Genomic DNA, 6972 nt, shown 5'->3' with positions numbered 1-6972 from the left:
ACAAGTGGACCGTGCCCAAACGGTACTGTGTCTTCAGAATGTAAAAGAGGAGCAAAGTGAAAATTTAAAAGATTTGGTGTCGGAACTTTTGGCGTCATTCGCTAAGGCAACTAAAGAAGAGTTAAAAAGCGATATTCTGGAAGTCCGTCGGACATCTTCAAAATATGCAATGAAGCGTCAGCTGCCTCGCGAAATTATTATTGACTTTTCATCTAAGAAGACTCGGGACACCATCTTATATAATTCGTATAATGTGGACTTGGACTATCTGGGCAATAAGGTTAAGATATTGAAGGATGTTCCATTTTTGGCTCGTAAAAGAAGATTTAAATATAAAAGACTTGCGGCTTTCCTGAGGAAATGTGAAGTAAAATACAAATGGTTGTTTCCGGAAGGCATCTGGTTCAGATACAAGGATCAAACCTACAAGATAACATCTGAAGTACAGCTGAGGGACTTTTTGTTTAACCATCAGGAGTTTCAGCAAGAAGAAAGTCCAAAGTCTGAAGGGGAGAGTGGGGGGGAGGAGGGAACGAGCGCAGCTATTGTAGCTGCGCAGAGAGAACTGAGACCGAGACGCGGGGGGGGAGACCTGATCCTGAATGTAGTCTGTATTTTATAAGATCTACCAATCTGATAGCATATTAGAAAGTTAACTTTAAAGAAAAATTGCAGTATGAAGGGAATACAAGACATGTAGATGTAGTGTGTGTTTTCTGTTTATATGTTGCTCTTCCCTTTTCCCCAGTCCCCTTTTTTCCTCTATATTTCTGTAGTTTTTTGTAGTTTTCTATGTTAGAAATTAAAAATAAAAAAAATTTATAATAAAAAAAAAGTATTCAGTGGCTACATTTGTTAATTACTGGACTATCACTCTCTGCAGGATGTGGCACACAGCATCAAGTGTCTGAATGAATCTGTACCTATTAGAGTTGCTAACATGCACACACAAGCTAGTTAACCAACCTGTTGTGACGCCCTCAGAATGGCCAACATAGTATATATGCTCCTGTCCAGTTTTGTCCAGGATAAAATTTACTGAAGCTGGGAGGTCATATTTAGCCATTTCATCAAAACTGTAAAGGAAGAGGGATAGCAGATAACATTTAACGTATGCCAAAAGGATCCACATCATCCAGCCCTCAGTTTCCTAAAACAATTTGCTACCCACCACGGACAGACCTGCTTCCTTCTAGGAGACGAGGGGCCATGTCATACCTCCCCCATGGACTCACCATTGCTACCTTGCCTGTTTAGTTCCCCCACTCAAGAAAGAGATTGTAGTATCCTACTGCATGAATTGTAAAGGTTGTAAAGCATTAAAAAGGTAAAGGTAGCCCCCTGTGCAAGCATGGAGTTATTAAAAGCATTAGTAAATTAAAAATTAGTCACTGTCACTCTATTTAAGACCAGCCTACCTTTCATGACCATTGCAAGAGTAATAAAATGGAATAATCTCAAAGATTGCTCTAAGATCCTCAGATGAAAGACTAAACACATTATTGCTTCCGCAGTAAAACAACAACAACAGACAGACCAATTTATGCACTGAATCATCAAGCTGAAAAGCCTTGTAATAATCACTAATGCTAATTAAAATCTGGTGCATGATTTGCAAGCATCAGCTCATTGCTTGAACTCAACAATTTAAAATGATACCACAAACCTACCCTCCCCTACCCACCAGGTATTTGCAGTGGCAAACTTGCACTCTATGAGCTGTTGTAAACTAATTGCTCACCACATAGTACTTTTTATCGCTATATAATAAAAATTACATAGTAATTTCCCTGTGTATGCAAACCCCCTCACCCCTGATGCATGCAGGAGCCATTGGCTCAGTACCCTGGGCCAAGAACCACTGGCAAAGCTGCTCTGCTTGCTCAATACACGTGACCTAGTACAGCGCCCCACCCACCCCACACAAATTCACTGTAGCTTAATGATACACCACCAACTTTACAAGCAAACACTGCATACGTGTCACCACTCGGGCCAAAAAGGCTGCTTATTGTAGCAATAGCTACCAAGCAACCACTGTATGGTGATAAAACCAGGTTAAACAGATTATGGGTTTAGAATTACCAGTTGATACACACCACAAGCAGAATCTTGATAAGGAAGCAGGATGGGCAGCCATTTAAAGTGCAAGACAGATGCCCAAGCAGAACTTTTCTACCACCACAGTCCCCTCCCCAAATTACTTCTTTAAAAAGATATTTTTCTCTAATATCAAATGTAGCCCTGTTGGTACAAAGAAAGAATTCGGTTAAAAAAGGCAGTCTGTGGGAAGGAACTATGGGCAGAGAAAGAAAGAAAGAAAGAAAGAAAGAAAGAAAGAAAGAAAGAAAGAAAGAAAGAAAGAAAGAAAGAAAGAAAGAAAGAAAGAAAGAAAGAAAGAAAGAAAGAAAGAAAGAAAGAAAGAAAGAAAGAAAGAAAGAAAGAAAGAAAGAAAGAAAGAGAGAGAGAGAGAGAGAGAGAGCGAGTGTGTGTGTGGACAAAGAGAGAAAAGCATCACCGAGTTATCAGCAACACAGAGTTATAAGCACACTGTACCTGAACGTCCAGAATTCTTCTTGCTTCACTGTATAGTTTATGTGCTTTTGAGACCAAGTATTACCTTGGTTGTTTCCTAACCAAACATCATAGCCAGCATAAAGCCCAGGCTGTTGTGGTCAAAATTTATCACCCGGATACTGGCAGCTGTGATCGCACCATGCTGTAGAAAGACCACTGGTTTAGGATCTGAAAGGAAAGCACTTTAACATCATTAATATTCTGTTGCCAATGCATGATCCATCACAACTTTTTATGCTAGAACTCTGACCACACCATATCACCTGCAAATTTGGGGTGCACAGCATTTAGAGCCAACAGCTTAAAAGAAGGAGCTTCCACAAGTGATAGCTTTTGGCCTGCAGTGAATTATTTTTTATTGAGAAAGTTAGGTAAAGGAATATTTAAATTTCAACATATATTTGGATTTATGCAGGTGTTAGTTGATTTAACAAAACACAAATATCAGAGGCTCGTGGAAACTCACCCTTTCACTTATTTGCCCCTCTCTGACCATATACCTTCAAATCTTCTAATAGTACTATTCTGGACCCAAAGTCTTGCTTTGATTTACCTCTGCAATAAGCATCCTGGAATGTGCCCAGGAGAAATATTCTAAAGGAAGCCTTGAGATATAAGAGCAAATTTCAAAGGCTTACGAACTACAACTGGGAAAACAAAATATAGTACAATGTTTCAGTTAAATTAATAACATTTATTTCATTCATTTTTGTACATTTTATCCTGTTTTCTACATTCGACATGAGTTCAATTTACAACATGAGAAAAACAACCACCCCCCAAAATCCCATCAAATAGAAAAGTCTACCAGTCATCGATAGAGAGGGAGAGGTAAATGCTCTGCCTTCAGTGGAAACAATGGGTTGGATGCAGGCTAAATTTTCCAATGGCAGAAGAAAAAAATTTTGCTTCCCACTGCAGCCCACTGATCTCTGTGAAATACTGCCCCTGGGAAACAGGAGTCCCTGAGCAATGACATGAGAGAAATTTGCAGTAAGAAGGGGGAAATCAGTGTAAACTGCCAATTTAGTCTGAATAAAAAACAACCTCTTTCTTCTGGGATGCAGCTTCCAAGGGCTGCAGAGGAGAAGTAAAGTAGGTGGTAACAACTCTGCCCTTGGCAGAAACATTAGCACTTCAGTTACACTAAATAAGTATTTTCATAGAATCATAGAGTTGGAAGGGGATCATCAACTCCCTGCCCAACGCAGGAACCGCCTAAAGCCTCCCTAAAGTCTAACGTTTTTTCATAGCTTCTCTACTCAATAACTAATCTGTGTTCTGATCTAGCCAGACTTCAGAGGGAGCTTTGTATCAGTTTGATTTCAGTTTCTGATTCCCTAATTGGCTTAGCCCAGAAGGGGCCAAGTGAATGTATGGAGTTTAGCCTAGTGTTATTATTTTATTCAATTTTTAGCCTGCCTTCCCCACAAACGGGCTCAGGGCAGGTTACATTAAAAAAAAAATTAAAATTACAATAAAATCAAACAATCATAATACCAATAAAATATATAGGCTGTTTGACAGACTCAGCTTCAGATGCTGAGATTTCCAGAAGTGAAAGTATGATTGACATGTTTCCTTCCCCCCCACCACCTATGTGGCTAGCCTGAAATGGCAGTTGGGGGTGGAATGTTGGGGAAGCTGTCAGTTGGAGCTGGAGAGTAAACAAGGGAGTGAAAGGGAGTTGGAGCCTGGCTTTTGACCAGAGAGGGTCAGCCAGAGAATCCTCTGTGTGAGGAAGAAATATTTGTGAAGCACTGTTAGTCCTAGGACTAAAGTGGGAAAAACCAGCACTAACACCTGTTTAGACTTGAGAGATCTGGGAATTTTAGAGGGCCAAGGAAGTGAGTAGAAAGGAGTCTCCCCTTCAATGCCAAGAACAGGGTTATAGCTCATAACTATAATGCCTGCCCAGAATCTAGTAAGGCTTTTTCTCAGTGGAGCACCCTTGTCTGGAGAGGAGGGAAAGTCATGCTTTGTCTGTGCTTTGAAAGTAGAGCATTTGTGAAGCAGTGTCAACCTCTGGAAGAAGCCAGCAACCTAGTGTTAAACCAAGTGTTTTGTGCCTCACACCAGTGAAGTTCCTGTACACAAACCTTTATGTTTCTTCAGTTCAAACACCTGCCTTTTGATTTTAACCTTCTGTAAATAAACCTTCTGTTACCTTTTGAACTTTCCCAAGCCTTGTGTGCCAGTTTCTGCTAAAGGGAACCGCAAACCCCTGATCTGTTCCCTACTAAGACTTGGCTGGGTAACCATTTTTAATGATCCTTAAGGGTGGGACAAGAAGAAAAGTTGAAGCTTAACAACCACCATGCTACCAGAGGCTTCCCAGCCCAGTATACAGCTTCATAGGCTTAAAGAAGTTTTACCTCAGGGTAGGGGAAGGTCAGCCTAAGCCTGAGTTGGACGTGGGTTTGTGGCAGTCTGCAGTCCTCAACCTTAACATCCTCCTGTTTATAATAAACGGGGAAGGAAGGGAAGGGCAACATTTGAGTCAGACTGATTCGTGTGGGGGGCCAAGATAACACAGCCCCCTCCCAACAGGAGACTGTTGCGTTTCCACAGGACATCTGATTGTACCTTTGAGATTTGACTGGCTGTACAGGTTTTTAAAAACCATTCCTTGACAGCAGCTGCCACTACATTACAAGGACCTTCACTGTGACTGAAGGTATGCTGTGGCCATCCTTTCCTGGCTGGCTTCACGTGCTGCAGCAGCCATATGGTGTCTGCACCCACCATTGTGTGCCAGAATTACAAAAGTGCCTGCAGGCTCAAAAAGCTTGGAGTCCCTTGAACTACAGTATGAGATGGGATTTTTCAAGATAGACTATGGAGGGGTGCTCTGGGTCAGTGATCAACAGAGTTAGTAAAAGTGGGCAAGAAACTAAGGCGGAGTATAATACGTAATAGGAACACAGAGGTCTGGAAAGCTGCAGAACTGGACATTGAAACTAGAAAGGGGATAAGGACAAGATTTATACTTGAAAACAGAGGCTGTGGCTGACATCCTCATGAATTTGTAAGGGAACTGGGGAACTGACACCATTATGTTGCCTTGCATATTATCTGTTGCTTTAAATATGTACTCCAATATACTACCTGTGCTTCATGTTGTTTAATGTCTAGTCCTAGAATTTATTTATGTTCCGTTTCAGCAATTCTTCAACCCTATGTTGGATCCTTGCTAATGTTATGTCTTTGTAAACTTGCATTTATGTACCCTATGACATTGTTTATGGAAATGTTCTTGACACTGTATGGAAATGCTTGCCATTGTCCTTGCTACTGATTGTACTAATCTTAACACTATGTAATCCACCTTGAGTCTCAGTGAGAAAGGGGGATTATAAATGACATAAATAAGTGAATAAAGTTGAGGCATAGCTAATTTGGCAATAGCTACACACCTTCCAGAAATATCAAAATGTATCATATTTAATTCTACTCTACGGTTTGTGCCTCCTGTTAGAGCACTGACTCTACTCTCGGGAGCTGTCATTTCACTCTGGGAGGTGTCATTCCAGCCCCAAAGCACTGATTCTGTTGCTAGGGACCGTCATTCCACTCTGTGACCTGCCAGAGCTGGACTACATTTCAGAGTGAAGTTTTTTTGGAGTGCTCACTGAGTCCTTGTCTGTGCCTTCTGCTGCCTGTCTATCTGGAAGACCTTGTGTGCCAGTATTGTTTTGCATCTTGTTTTCAAGTATCAATTATTTAAAGTTGCCTCCTATCTTTGCTGGTGGGTTGTAGGGAGAGCCTTTACTTCCAGTTATTTGTAAACTTATTTTCCTTTTGTTTCGTGCTTTTAGCTGGTTCTGGATTGTCTGCTTTGGTGTTTCCAAAAGTTTATCTTTTCTTTGACATTGTTACTGTTTTACGGTGTTGTATGCTTGGAGAGAGTGTTAAAGTGGCATTTTTGTGGTTTTCCTGTTGGTTTTTAAAAACTCCTAGGTCAATTCTGTTGGAGTTGTCTGGTTTGGCATTTGTTTTGTTGTTTCTGTTTGCACTGGGAGGCTTTGACCAGTGTTTGTGTGTGGTTATCCTCATGAACCAAGAATAAAGAGCACCTATTCTGACCATAATCTCCTCATATGATGTCAAAGGGACAAAACCCCTTGAAATTTAAAGAATACTGAAGTGAAAATTGGGATCAGGAGATGGTATCCTCCAACCTCAATTTCTGAAATAAGAAAAATTCCCCTTCCCTGTAATGTACTGCTCAGGCTCAAGCTGGCTAAAGAGCAAATTAATCACCAGTCTGACAAATCCATGCAGCTCTTGTGCTATAGAGGGAGGAGCAAAAGTTTCCCTACCCTTCACTGTGCCCTTCTGCAGCAGCTCACACCCTCCACTTCTATAATGACTAGAACTTCTTGATGAGTATGA

This window comes from Eublepharis macularius, chromosome 6, assembly GCF_028583425.1.
Source record: "Eublepharis macularius isolate TG4126 chromosome 6, MPM_Emac_v1.0, whole genome shotgun sequence".
NCBI lineage: Eukaryota > Metazoa > Chordata > Lepidosauria > Squamata > Eublepharidae > Eublepharis > Eublepharis macularius.
Note: the sequence above shows the minus strand (reverse complement) of the source record.